We start from the raw sequence: 19,583 nt of genomic DNA, 5'->3' as shown, positions 1-19,583 counted from the left end.
TTTCTCACAATGAGAGATGTATTCTCGTCCAAAGTAAGTATTTCTAAAACATTCATGGTTGTCTTTACTCTGCAACACTCTATTTCTGTAAAATGTGGTATTCGCACATATTCTTCAGACATAAAATTGTACAGTGCATTCTCTGTGGAAAATACAGGCTTAGACATACACGCAACACCAAAAGACAAAGAGGTACAATGGTTTCATTAGGAAAAAAAGAGAATTTCTCAAAATGAGGGATTTCTTCTCCTCACGATTAAGTATTTCTAAAACATCCATGGTTGTCTTTACTCTGCAACCCTGTATTTCCTTAAAATGTGGTATGTGCACGTATTCTTCCCAGAGAAAATTGTACAGTGCATTCTCCCTGAAAGATATACGCTTAGTCATACATGCACCACCAAAGCACATAGAGTTACATGTTGTTTAGGAAAAACAAGATAATTTTGCAAAATGAGGTATTTCTTCTCTTCCAGATTAAGTATTTCTAAATCATTCATGGTTGTCTTTACTCTGCAACACTGTATTTCTTTAAAATGTGGTCTTCGCACATATTCTTCAGAGAAAAAATTGTACAGTACATTCTCTGTGGAAGATACACGCTTAGAAATACACGCACCACCAAAGCACATAGATTTACCACGTGTTGTTAAGGAAAAACACGATAATTTCGCAAACTGCGGGATTTCATTTAGTCACAATTAAGTATTTCTAATACATTCGTGTTTGTCTTTACTCTGCAACACTGTTTTTCCTTAAAATGTGGTATTCGAACATATTCTTCGAAGAGAAAAGTGTACCATGAGTTCTCTGTGGAAGATACAAGCATAAACATACACGCACTACTGAAGAACATAGAGTTACAACGTGTTGTTTAGGAAAAACAAGATAATTTCCCAAAAAGTGAAATTTCTTCTCATCCAGATTACGTATTTCTAAAACGATCCTGGTTGTCTTTACTCTGCAGCTCTGAATTTCCTTATAATGTGGTATTCGCACATATTCTTCTGAGAAAAAACTGTACAGTGCATTCTCTGTGGAAGATACACGCTTAGTTATACACGCAACACCAAAGCACATAGAGTTACAACGTTTTGTTTAGGAAAAACAAGATAATTTCGCACAATTCGGGATTACATCTCATTGCGATTAACTATTTCTAATACATTCGTGGTTGTCTTTACTCTGCAATACTGTATTTTTTTAAAATGTCGTATTTGCACATATTCTTCTAAGAGAAAACTGTACAGTGCATTCTCTGTGGAAGATATGCGCTTGGACATACACGCACACCAAAGCACATAGAGTTACTATGTGTTGATCAGGAAAAACAAAATAATTTCGCACAATGTGGGATATCTTCTCGTCCAGATTAAGTAATTCTAATATATTCATGGTTGTCTTTACTCTGCAACACTGTATTTCCTTAAAATGTGGTATTCGGATGTATTCTTCCGAGAGAAAATTGTACAGTGCATACTCTGTGGAAGATACACGCTTATACATATAGGCAACACCAAAGCACATAGAATTACAACGCATTACGGGACTTTCGGGGAGTGGGGGGCTAGAAAAGGGGAAATCATTTGAAATGTAAATAAATTATATCGAATGAAAAAAAAATTAAAAAAAAAGAAAGGCTTAAAAATAAAAGTTATTCTCTTACCAAAAAAAAAAAAAAAAAAAAAAAAAAAAAGAAAGAAAAAAAGAAAAAAAATGAAAAGAAAAACAATTTAATTTCGCACAATTCGGGATTTCATCTCTTACAGATTAAGTACTTTTAATTCATTTGTGGTTGTCTTTACTATGCAACACCGTATTTCCTTAAAATGTGGTATTCGCACATATTCTTCCGAGAGAAAATTGTACAGTGCATTCTCTGTGACAGAAACACACTTAGCCATACACCCAACACCAAAACACATAGAGTTACAACTTGAAGTTTAGAAAAAACAAGATAATTTCTTATAATGCTGGATTTCTTCTCGTTGCTATTAAATATTTCTAATACATTTTTGGTTTTCTTTATTCTGCAATACTGTATTTCTTTAAAATGTGTTATTCGCACTTATACTTCCGAAAGAAAAGTGTACAGTGCATTCTCTTTGGAAGATACATGCTTAGACATACACACAACACCAAAGCACATAGAGTTACAACGTGTTGCTTAGGAATACGAGATAATTTTGCAAAATGAGGGATTTCTTCTCGTCCAGTTTAAGTATTTCTAATACTTTCGTGGTTGTCTTTACTCTGCCACATTGTATTTCGTTAAAATGTGGTATTCGCACATATAGTTCAGAAAAAAAACTGTACAGTCCAATCTCTGTGTAAGATACACGCTTAGACTTACAGGCAACACCAAAGCACATAGAGTTACATCATGTTCTTTAGGAAAAACAAGATAATTTCGCACAATTCTGGATTTCATCTCATCGTGATTAAGTATTTCTAATACATTCGAGGTTGTCTTTACTCTGCAACACTGTATTTTTTTTAAAAAAATGTCATATTTGCACATATTCTTCCAAGAGAAAACTGTACAGTGCATTCTCTGTGGAAGGTACACACTTAGTCATACACGCAACACTGACGCACATAGAGGTACAAAGTTTTGTTTAGGAAAACAAGATAATTTCACACAATGCGTGATTTCTTCTAGTCCCGATTAATTATTTCTAATATATTCGTGGTTGTTTTTTACAATGAAACACTGTATTTCTTTAAAATGTGGTATTCGCACATATTCTTCAGAGCGAAAACTGTACGGTGCATTCTCATTGGAAGATACACCCTTAGACATACACCCAACACCAAAGCACATAGAGTTACAACGTGTTGTTTAGGACAAACAAGATAATTTTGAACAATGAGTGATTTCTTCCTGTTGGGATTAAGTATTTCTAAAACATTCGTGGTTGTCTTTACTCTGCAGCACTCTATTTCCTTAAAATGTGGTATTCGCACGTATTCTTCTGCGAGAAAATTGTACAGTGCATTCTCTGTGGAAGATACAGGCTTAGACATACACGCACCACCGAAGCACATAGAGTTACAGCGTGTTGTTTAGGAAAAACAAGATAATTTCTCAAAATGAGCAATTTCTTCTCATCCAGATTACGTATTATAAAACATTCGTCCTTGTCGTTACTCTTCAACCCTGTATTCCTTTAATGTGTGGTATTCACAGATATTCTTCTGAGAGAAAACTGTACAGTGCATTCTTGTGGAAGATACATGCTTAGACATACTCGCAATACCAAAGCACATAGAGTTACAACGTGTTGTATAGGAAAAACAAGATTATTTGGCACAATGCAGGAATTCTTATCCTCGCGATTAAGGATTTCTAATACATTCGTTACAACCCTCTATTTCCTTACAATGTGTTATTTGCACATATTCTTCCAAGGGAAAACTGTACAGTGCATTCTCTGTGGAAGATACACACTTAGACATACACGCAACATCAAAGCACATACAGTTACACCGTGTTGTTTAGGAAAAACAAGATAATTTCTCACAATGATGGATTTCTTCTTGTCCAGCCTAAATATTTCTAATATATTCGTGTCTGACTTTACTCTGCAACACTGTATTTCCTTAAAATGTCGTATTCACACATATTCTTCTGAGAGAAAACAGTAGAGTGCATTCTCTGTGCAAGATACACGTTTAGACATAAACCAAACACCACAGCACATAGAGTTACAATGTGTTGTTTAGGAAAAACAAGATAATTTCACAAAATGAGGGATTTCTTCTCGGCCAGATTAAATATTTCTAAAACATTCATTGTTGTCTTTACTCTGCAACCCTGTATTTCCTTACAATATGGTATTCGCACGTATTCTTCCAAGAGAAAACGTACAGTGCATACTCTGAGGAAGATACACGCTTAGACATACATGCAACATCAAAGCACATACAGTTAAACTGTGTTGTTTAGGAAAAACAAGATAATTTCGCACAATGAGGGATTTCTTTTTGTCCAGATTAATTATTTCTAATATATTCGTATTTGTCTTTACTCTGCAACACGGTATTTCCTTAAAAATGTGGTATTCGCACATATTTTTCAGAGAAAAAATGGTACAGTACATTCTCTGTGGAAGATACATGCTTAGAAATACACGCACCACCAAAGCACATAGATTTACCACGTGTTGTTAAGGAAAAACACGATAATTTCGCACACTGTGGGATTTCATTTAGTCACAATTAATTATTTCTAATACATTCGTGTTTGTCTGTACTCTGCAACACTGTTTTTCCTTAAAATGTTTTTCCTTAAAAAGGTATTCACACATATTCTTCAGAGAGAAAATTGTACAGTGCATTCTCTGTGGGAGATACAAGCTTAAACATACATGCACCACCGAAGCACATAGAGTTACAACGTGTTGTTTAGGAAAAATAAGAAAATTTCCCAAAATGAGAAATTTCTTCTCATCCAGATTACGTATTTCTAAAACAATCCTGGTTGTGTTTACTCTGCCACTCTGTACTTCATTCAAATGTGGTATTCGCACTTATACTTTCAAGAGAAAACAGCACAGTGCATTCTCTGTGGAAGATATAAGCTTAGACATACACGCAACACCAAAGCACTTACAGTTACACCATGTTGTTTTGGAAAAACAAGATAATTTCACACAATGAGGGATTTCTTCTTGTCAAGATTAAATATTTCTAGTACATCCGTGTTTGTCTTTATTCTGCAACCCTGTATTTCCTTAAAAGGTGGTATGCGCACATAATCTTCCGAGAGAAAACTATACAGTGCATTCTCTGTGGAACATACACGCTTAGACATACATGCAACACCAAAGCACATATAGTTACGTGTTTTTTAGGAAAAACAAGAGAATTTTGCACAATGCAGGATTTCTTTTCGTCCAGTTAAGTATTTCTAATACATTCGTGGTTGTCTTTACTCTGAAACACTGTATTTCCTTAAAATGGGGTATTCGCACATATTCTTCCCAGAGAAAATTTTACGCTGATTTCTCTGTGGAAGATACACACTTAGACAAACACACAACAACAAAGCACATAGAGTTACAACGTGTTGTTTACCAAAAACCAGATACACATTTAGACATACATGTAACAGCAAAGCACATAGAGTTCCAATGTGTTGTTTAGGACAAACAAGATAATTTCACACAATGCGGGATTACTTCTTGTCCAGATTAAGTATTTCTAATACATTCGTGGTTGTCTTTACTCTGCAACACTGTATTTCCTTAAAATGTGGTATTCGTACATATACTTTTAAGAGAAAACTCTACAGTGTATTCTCTGGGGAAGATACATGCTTAGACATACACACAACATGAAAACAAATAGAGTTACAATGTGTGGTTTAAGAAAAACAAGGCAATTTTGCAATATGAGGGATTTCTTCTCGTCCAGATTAAGCATTTCTAAAATATTCGTGGTTGTCTTTACTCTGCTACCCTGTATTACTTTAAAATGTGGTATTCGCACATATTCTTCAGAGAGAAAATTGCACAGTGAATTCCTGTGGAAGATGCAAGCTTAGACATACAGGCAGCACCAAAGCACATAGATTTACAACGAGTTGTTTAGGAAAAACAAGATAAATTCGCACAATGCAGGATTTCTTCTCTTCCAGATTAAGTATTTCTAACAGATTCATGGTTGTCTTTAATCTGCAACACTGTATTTCCTTAAAATGTAGTATTTGCACATATACATTCGAGAGAAAACAGTACAGTTCCCTCTCTTTGGAAGAAACAAGCTTAGACATACACGCATCACCAAAGCACATAGAGTTACAACGTGTTGTTTAGGAAAAACTAGATAATTTCTCACAATGCAGGATTTCGTCTCGTCCAGATTAAGTATTTCTAATACATTCATGGTTGTCTTTAATCTGCAACACTGTATTTCCTTTAAATGTTGTATTCTCACATATACTTTTGAGAGAAAACTGTACAGTGCAGTGCATTCTCTGTGGAAGATAGACTGTTAGACATACACACAACACCAAAGCACATATAGTTACATGTTGTTTAGGAAAAGCAAGAAAATTTCGCACCATGCGGGCTTTCTTTTTGTCCAGATAGGTATTTCTAATACATTTGTGGTTGTCTTTACTCTGCAACACTGTATTTCCTTAAAAGGTGGTATTCACACATATTCTTCAGAGAGAAAATTGTACAGTGCATGTTCTGTGGAGGATACATGCTTAGACATACACGCAACACCGAACCACATAGAGTTACAACGTGTTGTTTAGGAAAAACAAGATAATTTCGCAAAATGAGGGATTTCTTCTCGTCCAGATTAAGTATATCTAAAACATTCATGGTTGTCTTTACTCTGCAACCCTGTATTTCCTTAAAAGGTGGTATGCACACATATTCTTCTGAGAGAAAATTGTACAGTGCATTTTCTGGGAAAAATACACTCTTAGTCATACACGCACAACCAAAGAACATTGAGTTACATGTTGTTTAGGAAAAACAAGATAATTTCGCAAAATGAGGGATTTCTTCTCATCCAGATTAGTATTTCTAAAACATTCGTGGTTGTCTTTACTCTTCAATCTTTTTTTCCTTAAAATGTGGTATTCGCACAAAGTCTCCCGAGAGAAAACTGTACAGTGCATAGTCTGTGGAAGATACAGGCTTAGACATACACGCAACACTAAAACACATAGAGTTACAACGTGTTGTTTAGGAAAAACAAGATAATTACGCAAATTGAAGGATTTCTTCTAGTCCAGATTAAGTATTTCTAAATCATTCATGGTTGTCTTTTCTCTGCAACACTGTATTTCCTTAAAATATGGTATTCACACAAATACCCCCCAGAGAAAACTGTACAGTGCATTCTCTGTGGAAGATATACCCTTAGACATGCACGCAATGCCAAAGGACATAGATTTACAAATTGAAGTTTAGAAAAAACAAGATAATTTTGCACAATACGGGATTTCTCCTCGTCCAGATTAAGTATTTCTAATACATTTGTGTTTGTCTTTACTCTGCAACCCTGTATTTCCGTAAAATATGGTATTCGCACATATTCTTCAGAGAGAAAACTGTACAGTGCATTCTCTGTGGAAGATACACGGTTAGACATACACGCAAGACCAAAGCCCATAGAGTTACAATGTGTTGCATAGGAAAAACAAGATAACTTTGCAAATTGAGGGATTTTTTTCTCGTCCAGATTAAGAATGTCTAAAATATTCATGTTGTCTTTACTCTGTAAAACTGAATTTCATTAAAATGTGGTCTTCACACATATTCTTCAGAGAGAAAATTGTACAGTGCTTTTTCTGTGGAAGATACCTGCTTAGACATACATGCACAACCAAAGCACATAGAGTTATAACGTGTTGTTTAGGAAAAACAAGATAATTTCGCACAAAACTCAATTTCTTTTCATCCACATCAAGTGTTTCTAATAAATTCGTGGTTGTCCTTACTCTGCAACACTGTATTTCCTTAAAAAATGTTATTCACACATATACTCCCGAGAGAAAACTGTACAGTGCATTATCTTTGGACTATATACGCTTAGCCATAAACGCTACACCAAAGCACATAGTGTTACAACGTGCTGTTCAGGAAAAACAGGATAAAATCGTCCAATGAGTGATTTCTTGTGATCGCGATTAAGTATTTCTAAAACATTTGTGGTTGTCTTTACTCTGCAACGCTGTATTTCCTTAAAATGTGGTATTCGCACATATTCTTCAGAGAGAAAATTGTACAGTGCATTCTCTGTGGAAGATACACGCTTAGACATAAACGCAACACCAAAGCACATAGAGTTACAAAGTGTTTAGGAAAAACAAGATAATTTCGCACAAGGATGGATTTCTTCTTGTTCAGATTAAGTATTTCTAAAACATACATAGTTGTCTTTACTCTGCATCCCTGTACTTCCTTAAATGTGGTATTCGCACATATTCTTCAGAGAGAAAATTGTACAGTGCATTCTCTGTGCAAGATACTCATTGAGACACACAGGCAACACCAAATCACATAGAGTAAAAACGTGTTGTTTAGGAAAAACAAGATAATTTCGCACAATTTGGGATCTCTTCTTGTCCAGATTAAGTATTTCTAATATATTCGTGGTTGTCTTTACTCTGCAACACTGTATTTCCTTAAAATATCGTATTCGCTCATATACTTTTGAGATAAAACTGTACAGTGCATTCTCTGTGGAGAATACACTCTTAGAAATACAAGCAGCACCAAAGCACATAGATATACCACTTGTTGTTAAGAAAAAACACGATAATTTCACACAATGCTGGATTTCTTTTAGTTGCAATTAAGTATTTCTAATACATTCGTCTTTGTCTTTACTCTGCAACACTGTATTTCCTTAAAAGTTGGTATTCACACATATTCGTCAGAGAGAAAATTGTACAGTGCATTCTCTGTGGAAGATACACACTTAGACATACAGGAAGCACCAAAGCATATAGAGTTGCAACATGTTGTTTAGGAAAAACAAGATAATTTCGCACAATGAGAGATTTCTTCTTGTTCAGATTAAGTATTTCTAAAACAATCATGGTTGTCTTTACTCTGCCACCCTGTACTTCCTTCAAATGTAGTATTCGCACTTATACTTTCGAGAGAAAACAGTACACTGCATTCTCTGTGGAAGATATAAGCTTAGACATACACGCAACATCAAAGCACTTACAGTTATACCTTGTTGTTTTGGAAAAACAAGATAATTTCGCACAATGAGGGATTTCTTCTTCTCAAGATTAAGTATTTCTAATACATCCGTGTTTGTCTTTATTCTGCAACCCTGTATTTCCTTAAAAGGTGGTATGCACACATATTCTTCCGAGAGAAAAGTATACAGTGCATTCTCTGTGGAAGATACACGCTTAGACATACACACAACACCAAAGCACATATAGTTATGTGTTGTTTAGGAAAAATGAGAATTTCGCACAATGCAGGATTTCTTCTCGTCCAGATTAAGTATTTCTAAAATATTCCTGGTTGTCTTTACTCTGCTACCCTGTATTTTTTTAAAATATGGTATTCGCAATATTCTTCAGAGAGAAAATTGCACAGTGCATTCCTGTGGAAGATACAAGCTTAGACATACAGGCAGCACCAAAGCACATAGATTTACAATGAGTTGTTTAGGAAAAGCAAGATAAATTCGCACAATGCAGGATTTCTTCTCTTCCAGATTAAGTATTCCTAACACATTCGTGGTTGTCTTTAATCTGCAACACTGTATTTCCTTAAAATGTGGTATTCACACATATACTTTCAAAAGAAAACTCTCCAGTGTATCCTCTGGGGAAGATACATGCTTAGACATACATGCAACACAAAAACACATAGAGTTACAATGTGTGGTTTAAGAAAAACAAGGTAATTTCGCAAAATGAGGGATTTCTTCTTGTCCAGATTAAGTATTTCTAAAATATTCGTGGTTGTCTTTACTCTGCTACCCTGTATTACTTTAAAATGTGGTATTCGCACATATTCTTCAGAGGGAAAATTGCACAGTGAATTCCTGTGGAAGATGCAAGCTTAGATATATAGGCAGCACCAAAGCAAATAGATTTACAACGAATAGTTTAGGAAAAACAAGATAAATTCGCACAATGCAGGATTTCTTCTCTTCCAGATTAAGTATTTGTTACACATTCATGGTTGTCTTTAATCTGCAACACTGTATTTCCTTAAAATGTGGTATTTGCACATATACATTCAAGAGAAAACTGTACAGTTCCCTCTCTTTGGAAGAAACAAGCTTAGACACACACGCAACACCAAAGCACATAGGGTTGCAACGTGTTGTTTAGGAAAAACAAGATAAGTTTGCACAATGCGGGATTACTTCTCATCCAGATTATGTATTTCTAATCCATTCGTGGTTGTCTTTAATCTGCAGCACTGTATTTCCTATAAATGTTGTATTCTCACATATACTTTTGAGAGAAAACTGTACAGTGCTGTGCATTCTCTGTGGAAGATAGACTGTTAGACATACACGCAACACCAAAGCACATATAGTTACGTGTTGTTTAGGAAAAACAAGAAAATTTCGTACCATGCGGGCTTTCTTTTCGTCCAGTTAGGTATTTCTAATACATTTGTGGTTGTATTTACTCTGCAACACTGTATTTCCTTAAAAGGTGGTATTCGCACATATTCTTCAGAGAGAAAATTGTAGAGTGCACTCTCTGTGGAGGATACATGCTTAGACATACACGCAACACCGAAGCACGTAGAGTTACAACGTGTTGTTTAGGAAAAACAAGATAATTTTGCAAAATGAGGGATTTCTTCTCGTCAATATTAAGTATTTCTAAAACATTCATGGTTGTCTTTACTCTGCAAACCTGTATTTCCTTAAAAGGTGGTATGCGCACATATTCTTCTGAGAGAAAATTGTACAGTGCATTCTCTGGGAAAGATACACGCTTAGTCATACACGCACTAACAAAGAACATTGAGTTACAACATGTTGTTTAGGAAAAACAAGATAATTTCGCAAAATGAGGGATTTCTTCTCGTCCAGATTAAGTATTTCTAATACATTCATGGTTGTCTTTACTATGCAACACTGTATTTCCTTAAAAGGTGGTATGCACACATATTCTTCTGAGAGAAAATTGTACAGTGCATTCTCTGGGAAAGATACACAATTAGTCATACACGCACAACCAAAGAACATTGAGTTACAACATGTTGTTTAGGAAAAACAAGATAATTTCACAAAATGAGGGATTACTTCTCGTCCAGATTAGTATTTCTAAAACATTCTTTGTTGTCTTTACTCTGCAATTCTTTATTTCCTTAAAATGTGGTATTCACACATAGTCTCCCGAGAGAAAACTGTACAGTGCATATTCTGTGGAAGATATAGGCTTAGACATACACGCAACACTAAAACACATAGAGTTACAAAGTGTTGTTTAGGAAAAACAAGATAATTATGCAAATTGAAGGATTTCTTCTAGTCCAGATTAAGTATTTCTAAATCATTCATGGTTGTCTTTACTCTGCAACACTGTATTTCCTTAAAATGTGGTATTCGCACAAATACCCCCCAGAGAAAACTGAACAGTGCATTCTCTGTGGAAGATATACCCTTAGACATACACGCAACACGCAAAGACATAGATTTACAAATTGAAGTTTAGAAAAAACAAGATAGTTTCACACAATATGGGATTTCTCCTCATCCAGATTAAGTATTTCTAATACATTCATGTTTGTCTTTACTCTGCAACCCTGTATTTCTGTAAAATATGGTATTCGCACATATTCGTCAGAGAGAAAGCTATACAGTGCATTCTCTGTGGAAGATACATGCTTAGACATACACCCAAGACCAAACCCCATAGAGTTACAACTTGTTGTTTAGGAAAAACAAGATAACTTTGCAAAATGAGGGATTTTTTTCTCGTCCAGATTAAGAATGTCTAAAATATTCATGTTGTCTTTACTCTGTAACACTGAATTTCCTTAAAATGTGGTCTTCGCACATATTCTTCAGAGAGAAAATTGTACAGTGCTTTTTCTGTGGAAGATACCTGCTTAGACATACATGCACAACGACAGCACATAGTGTTATAACATGTTGTTTAGGAAAAACAAGATAATTTCGCAGAAAGCTCAATTTCTTTTCGTCCACATTAAGTCTTTCTTTTTTTTTTAATTTTTTTATTCGATATAATTTATTTACATTTCAAATGATTTCCCCTTTTCTAGCCCCCCCCCACTCCCCGAAAGTCCCATAAGCCCCCTTCTCTTCCCCTGTCCTCCCATCCACCCCTTCCCACTTCCCTGTTCTGGTTTTGCTGAATACTGTTTCACTGAGTCTTTCCAGAACCAGGGGCCACTCCTCCTTTCTTCTTGTACCTCATTTGATGTGTGGATTATGTTTTGGGTATTCCAGTTTTCTAGGTTAATATCCACTTATTAGTGAGTGCATACCATGATTCACCTTTTGAGTCTGGGTTACCTCACTGAGTATGATATTCTCTAGCTCCATCCATTTGCCTAAGAATTTCATGAATTCATTGTTTCTAATGGCTGAATAGTACTCCATTGTGTAGATATACCACAATTTTTGCATCCACTCTTCTGTTGAGGGATACCTGGGTTCTTTCCAGCATCTGGCAATTATAAATAGGGCTGCTATGAACATAGTAGAACATGTATCCTTATTACATGGTGGGGAGTCTTCTGGGTATATGCCCAGGAGTGGTATAGCAGGATCTTCTGGAAGTGAGGTGCCCAGTTTTTGGAGGAACCGCCAGACTGATTTCCAGAGTGGTTGTACCAATTTGCAACCCCACCAGCAGTGGAGGAGTGTTCCTCTTTCTCCACACCCTCTCCAACACCTGCTGTCTCCTGAATTTTTAATCTTAGCAATTCTGACTGGTGTAAGATGAAATCTTAGGATTGTTTTGATTTGAATTTCCCTAATGACTAATGAAGTTGAGCATTTTTTAAGATGCTTCTCCGCCATCCGAAGTTCTTCAGGTGAGAATTCTTTAACTCTGTACCCCATTTTTTAATAGGGTTGTTTGGTTTTCTGGAGTCTAACTTCTTGAGTTCTTTATATATATTGGATATTAGCCCTCTATCTGATGTAGGATTGGTGAAGATCTTTTCCCAATTTGTTGGTAGCCGATATGTCCTCTTGATGGTGTCCTTTGCCTTACAGAAACTTTGTAATTTTATGAGGTCCCATTTGTCAATTCTTGCTCTTAGAGCATACGCTATTGGTGTTCTGTTCAGAAACTTTCTCCCTGTACCGATGTCCTCAAGGGTCTTCCCCAGTTTCTTTTCTATTAGCTTCAGAGTGTCTGGCTTTATGTGGAGGTCCTTGATCCATTTGGATTTGAACTTAGTACAAGGAGACAAGGATGGTTCAATTCGCATTCTTCTGCATGCTGACCTCCAGTTGAACCAGCACCATTTGTTGAAAAGGCTATCTTTTTTCCATTGGATGTTTTCAGCCTCTTTGTCGAGGATCAAGTAGCCATAGGTGTGTGGGTTCATTTCTGGATCTTCAATCCTGTTCCGTTGATCCTCCTGTCTGTCACTGTACCAATACCATGCAGTTTTTAACACTATTGCTCTGTAGTATTGCTTGAGGTCAGGGATACTGATTCCCCCAGATTTTCTTTTGTTGCTGAGAATAGTTTTAGCTATCCTGGGTTTTTTGTTGTTCCAGATGAATTTGATAATTGCTCTTTCTAACTCTGTGAAGAATTGAGTTGGGATTTTGATGGGTATTGCATTGAATCTGTATAGTGCTTTAGGCAAAATGGCCATTTTAACTATATTGATTCTACCGATCCATGAGCATGGGAGGTTTTCCCATTTTTTGAAGTCTTCTTCCATTTCCTTCTTCAGAGTCGTGAAGTTCTTGTCATACAGATCTTTCACATGTTTGGTAAGAGTCCCCCCAAGATACTTTATACTGTTTGAGGCTATTGTGAAGGGGGTCATTTCCCTAATTTCTTTCTCAGCCTGCTTATCCTTTGAGTATAGGAAGGCCACTGATTTGCTTGAGTTGATTTTTATAACCTGCCACTTTGCTGAAGTTGTTTATCAGGTGTAGGAGCTCTCTAGTGGAGTTCTTTGGGTCACTTAGGTAGACGATCATGTCGTCTGCAAATAATGATAGTTTGACTTCTTCCTTTCCAATTTGTATCCCTTTGACCTCCTTATGTTGTCGAATTGACCGAGCTAGTACCTCAAGTACAATATTGAAAAGATAAGGAGAAAGGGGGCAGCCTTGTCTGGTCCCTGATTTCAGTGGGATTACTTCAAGCTTCTCTCCATTTAGTTTGATGCTGGCTACCGGTTTGTTGTATATTGCTTTTACTATGTTTAGGTATGGGCCTTGAATTCCTGTTCTCTCCAAGACTTTAAGCATGAAGGGATGCTGAATTTTGTCAAATGCTTTTTCAGCATCCAATGAAATGACCATGTGGTTTTGTTCTTTGAGTTTGTTTATGTAGTGGATTGTATTGATGGATTTCCGTATATTGAACCAACCCTGCATTCCCGGGATAAAGCCTACTTGATCATGGTGGATGATCGTTTTGATGTGTTCTTGGATTCGGTTGGCAAGAATTTTATTGAGTATTTTTGCATCGATGTTCATAAGGGAAATTGGTCTGAAGTTCTCTTTCTTTGTTGGATCTTTGTGTGGCTTTGGTATCAGCGTAATTGTGGCTTCGTAGAAGGAATTGGGTAGTGTTCCTTCTGTTTCTATTTTGTGGAATAGTTTGAAGAGTATTGGTGTTAACTCTTCTTTGAAGGTCTGGTAGAATTCTGCACTGAAGCCATCTGGTCCTGTGCTTTTTTTGGTTGGAAGACTTTCTATGACTCCTTCTATTTCTTTAGGCATTATGGGACTGTTTAGATGGTCTAGTTGGTCCTGATTTAATTTTGGTATTTGGTATCTGTCAAGGAAATTGTCCATTTCCTCCAGATTCTTCAGTTGTGTTGAGTACAGGCTCTTGTAGTAGGATCTGATGATTTTTTGGATTTCCTCAGTTTCCGTTGTTATATCTCCCTTTTCATTTCTAAGTTTGTTAATTTGGATACTTTCTCTGTGCCCTTTGGTCAGTCTGGCTAAGGGTTTATCTATCTTGTTGATTTTCTCAAAGAACCAGCTCCTGGTTTTGTTGATTTTTTGTATGGTTCTCTTTGTTTCTACTTGATTGATTTTGGCCCTGAGTTTGATGATTTCCTGCCTTCTACTCCTCCTGGGCGAAATAGCTTCTTTTTGTTCTAGGGCTTTCAGGTGTGTCATTAAGCTGGTAATGTATGCTCTCTCCATTTTCTTTTTGGAGGCACTCAGGGCTATGAGTTTTCCTCTTAGCACTGCTTTCATTGTGTCCCATAGGTTTGGGTATGTTGTGTTTTCATTTTCATTGTGTTCTAAAAAGTCTTTAATTTCTTTCTTTATTTCTTCCTTGACCAAGGTATCATTGAGTAGAGTATTGTTCAGTTTCCACATGTATGTGGGTTTTCTGTTGTTTCTGTTGCTATTGAAGACCACTTTTACTCCATAGTGATCAGATAGGAGGCATGGGATTAGTTCTATCTTCTTATATTTGTTGAGGTCTGTCTTGTGACCAATTATGTGGTCGATTTTGGAGAAGGTACCATGAGGTGCTGAGAAAAAGGTATATTCTTTTGTTTTAGGATAGAATGTTCTATATATATCTGTTAAATCTAATTGGTCCAAAGCTTCAATTAGTTTCATTGTGTCCCTGTTTAGTTTCTGTTTTCCTGATCGGTCCATTGAGGAAAGTGCAGTGTTGAAGTCACCCACAATTATTGTGTTAGGTGCAATGTGTGCTTTTAGTTTTAATAAAGTTTCTTTTACGAAAGAGGCTGCCCTTGCATTTGGGGCATAGATGTTCAGGATTGACAGTTCTTCTTTTTGTATTTTTCCTTTGACCAGCAAGAAGTGTCCCTCAGGGTCTCTTTTGATGACTTTGGGTTGAAAGTCAATTTTATCTGATATTAAAATGGCTACTCCAGCTTGTTTCCTGAGACCATTTGCTTGTAAAATTGTCTTCCAGCCTTTTACTCTAAGGTAGTATTTGTCTTTGACCCTGAGGTGTGTTTCCTGTAAGCAGCAAAATGTAGGGTCCTGTTTACGTATCCATTCAGTTAGTCTGTGTCTTTTTATTGGGGCATTAAGTCCATTGATGTTAAGAGATATTAAGGAATAGTGATTGTTACTTCCTATCATTTTTGATGTTATTTTTTAAATTTGAATGCTTAACGTCTTTTGGGTTTGATGAAAGGTTACTATCTTGCTTTTTCCAGGGTGAAGTTTCCCTCCTTGTATTGGTGTTGTCCTCCTATTATCCTTTTTAGGGCCGGGTTTGTGGATAGATATTGGGTAAACTTGGTTTTGTCATGAAATATCTTAGTTTCTCCATCTATGGTGATTGAGAGTTTTGCTGGATATAGTAGTTTTGGTTGGCATTTGTGTTCTCTTAGAGTCTGCATGAGATCTGCCCAGGACCTTCTAGCCTTCATAGTCTCAGGTGAAAAGTCTGCTGTGATTCTGATAGGTCTTCCTTTATATGTTACTTGGCCTTTTTCTCTTACTGCCTTTAGTATTCTTTCTTTGTTTAGAACATTTGGTGTTTTGATTATTATGTGACGGGAAGTATTTCTGTTCTGGTCCAGTCTGTTTGGAGTTCTGTAGGCTTCTTGTATATTCATGGGCATCTCTCTCTTTATGTTAGGGAAGTTTTCTTCCATAATTTTATTGAAGATATTTGCTGGCCCTTTAAGTTGTAAATCTTCACTCTCATCTATGCCTATAATCCTTAGGTTTGGTCTTCTCATTGTGTCCTGGATTTCCTGGATATTTTGGGTTACAAGCTTTTTGCATTTTGCATTTTCTTTAACTGTTGAGTCCATGGTTTCTATGGAATCTTCAGCATCTGAGATTCTTTCTTCTATCTCTTGTATTCTGTTGTTGATATTTGCATCTCTGTCCCCTGATTTCTTCCCAAGGCTTTCTATCTCCAAAGTTGTCTCCCTTTGAGTTTTCTTAGTTGTTTCTACTTCTGATTTTAGATCCTGGATGGTTTTGCTTAGCTCCTTCACTTGCATGTTTGTGTTTTCCTGTCATTCTTTAAGAGATTTTTGTGTTTCCTCTTTCATGAGCTCAGCCTGTTGACCAAAGTTCTCCTGTATTTCTTTAAGAGATTTTTGTGTTTCGTCTTTCATGACCTCAGCCTGTTGACCAAAGTTCTCCTGTATTTCTTTAAGTGTTTTTTGCATTTCCTCCTTGTTGGCTTTTGTATTCTCCTGGATTTCTTTCAATGATTTTTGTGTTTCCCTTGCAAGGGATTCTAACTTTTGATCCATTTTCTCCTGAATTTCTTTAAGTATGTCCTTCATGTGTTCCTGTACCAGCATCATGACCAGTGATTTTAAATCCAAATCTTGTTTTACTGGTGTGATGGGGTATCCAGGACATGTTGGTAGAGGAGAATTGGTTTCAGATGTTGCCATATTGCCTTGATTTCTGTTAGTGACGTTCCTGCGTTTGCCTTTTGCCATCTAGTTCTCACTGGTGTTAGTTTTTCTTGTCAGTGCTGGACTCACCAGTGCAAGCTGCCCCTTCCCAGTTGGCCTCTGGTGCACAGCTTACCTCCTGCACTGCTTGTAAACAGGGTGCTGCTGCCCAGGCTGTTCAGATCCCAAAGCAGGCACCCGAAGTCTCCCGCTGGGGCCTGCTGGATTCACTGGAGCACACTGACTTCTCCCAGCTGGCCGCCGGGAAACCCAGCTAGCCACTTGCAGGACTTGGAGATGTGGTGCTGCCGCCCAGGCTGATCTGGGCAGCAGAACTCCCAACTGGGTTGGTGCACACAAGGCTAGCCTAGCTGCTCAGGCCCTGAGTCTAGGCAAAAGCCTGGCAGGCCAATGTCGGTGCAAAGTTCCCCTCAGCTGTGGGTGTTAATTGGGTGTGTCAGGTGGCTAGGATGGTGGCGTGCGCGAGTTCCCTGAGAGTGCTGGGAGAGTCTGCTGGGCTAACAACCTCCTGGCTGGGTCAGCACACAGATGGCCCAACGAGCAGCCCAGGGCCTGGGGGCAGTCCAGGGCCTGACCGTCTGAGACCCCTGCTATGTCCGCCTCGGGCTATGCCTGTTAGCTTGTTTGGTTTTGCCTGCTAGGTCTCTCTGGCTTCCCATAGGCAAAATGGCGGTGGTGCGCAAACTGGCCCGGATAAACAACCTCCTGGCCGGGTTGGCACACAGATGGCCCACCGAGCAGCCCAGGGCCTGGGGGCAGTCCAGGGCCTGACCGTCTGAGACCCCTGCTATGTCCGCCTCGGGCTATGCCTGTTAGCCAGTTTGGTTTTGCCTGCTAGTCTCTCTGACTTCCTGTAGGCAAAATGGCGGTGGTACGCAAATGGCCCCGATAAACAACCTCCTGGCCAGGTCGGCACACAGATGGCCCACCGAGCAGTCCTGGGCCTGAGGGCAGTCCAGGGCCTGACCGTCTGAGACCCCTGCTATGTCCGCCTTGGGCTATGCCTGTTAGCTGGTTTGGTTTTGCCTGCTAGGTCTCTCTGGCTTCCCGTAGGCAAAATGGCTGCGGTGCGTGCCGGCCCAGGCAAACAAGCTCCTGGCTGGGTCGGCACACAGATGGCCCGCCGAGCAGCCCAGGACCTGGGGGCAGTCCAGGGCCTGACCGTCTGAGACCCCTGCTATGTCCGCCTCGGGCTATGCCTGTTAGCCGGTTTGGTTTTGCCTGCTAGGTCTCCCTGGCTTCCCTTAGGCAAAATGGTGGTGGTGCGCGCCCCGGCCCGGGAGGAAAAAAACCTCCTGGCCGGGTTTGCACCCCGGTGGACCCCCGATCAGCCCAGGGCCTGGGTGCAGGCCAACGCCCGTCGGGCTTAGACCCCCGCGATGTTGGTCTCGGGTTATATTTGCGTAACTCAGTCTTATTTCTCTGGTGACCGAGAACCAATATGGAGCCCTCGTAACTGACTGGCGGGAGGCAGAGTTCTACATTAAGTCTTTCTAATAAATTCGTGGTTGTCTTTGCTCTGCAACACTGTATTTCCTTAAAAAATGGTATTCACACATATACTCCCGAGAGAAAACTGTACAGTGCATTATCTTTGGAATATATACGCTTAGCCATAAATGCTACACCAAAGCACATAGTGTTACAACGTGCTGTTCAGGAAAAACAGGATAAAATCGCTCAATGAGTGATTTCTTGTGATCGCGATTAAGTATTTCTAAAACATTTGTGGTTGTCTTTACTCTGCAACGCTGTATTTCCTTAAAATGTGGTATTCACACACATTCTTCAGAGAGGAAATTGTACAGTGCATTCTCTGTGAAAGATACACGTTTAGACATACACGCAACATCAAAGCACATAGAGTTACAACGTGTTGTTTAGGAAAAACAAGAAAATTTCACACAAAGAGGGATTTCTTCTTGTTCAGATTAAGTATTTCTAAAACATTCGTAGTTGTTTTTACTCTGCATCCCTGTACTTCCTTAAATGTGGTATTCGCACATATTCTTCAGAAAGAAAATTGTACAGTGCATTCTCTGTGCAAGATACACGTTTAGACACACAGGCAACACCAAATCACATAGAGTAAAAACGTGTTGTTTAGGAAAGACAAGATAATTTTGCACAATTCGGGATCTCTTCTCGTCCAGATTAAGTATTTCTAATATATTCATGGTTGTCTTTACTCTGCAACACTGTATTTCCTTAAAATATCGTATTCGCTCATATACTTTCGAGATAAAACTGTACAGTGCATTCTCTGTGGAGAATACACGCTTAGAAATACACGCAACACCCAAGCACATAGATATACCACGTGTTGTTAAGAAAAAAACACGATAATTTCACACAATGCTGGATTCTTTTAGTCGCAATTAAGTATTTCTAATAAATTCGTCTTTGTCTTTACTCTGCAACACTGTATTTCCTTAAAAGTTGGTATTCACACATATTCTTCAGAGAGAAAAATGTACAGTGCATTCTCTGTGGAAGATACTCGCTTAG

The sequence above is a fragment of the Apodemus sylvaticus genome, chromosome 14, assembly GCF_947179515.1.
Source record: "Apodemus sylvaticus chromosome 14, mApoSyl1.1, whole genome shotgun sequence".
In the NCBI taxonomy this organism is placed as follows: domain Eukaryota; kingdom Metazoa; phylum Chordata; class Mammalia; order Rodentia; family Muridae; genus Apodemus; species Apodemus sylvaticus.
This window is presented reverse-complemented; position numbering follows the sequence as displayed.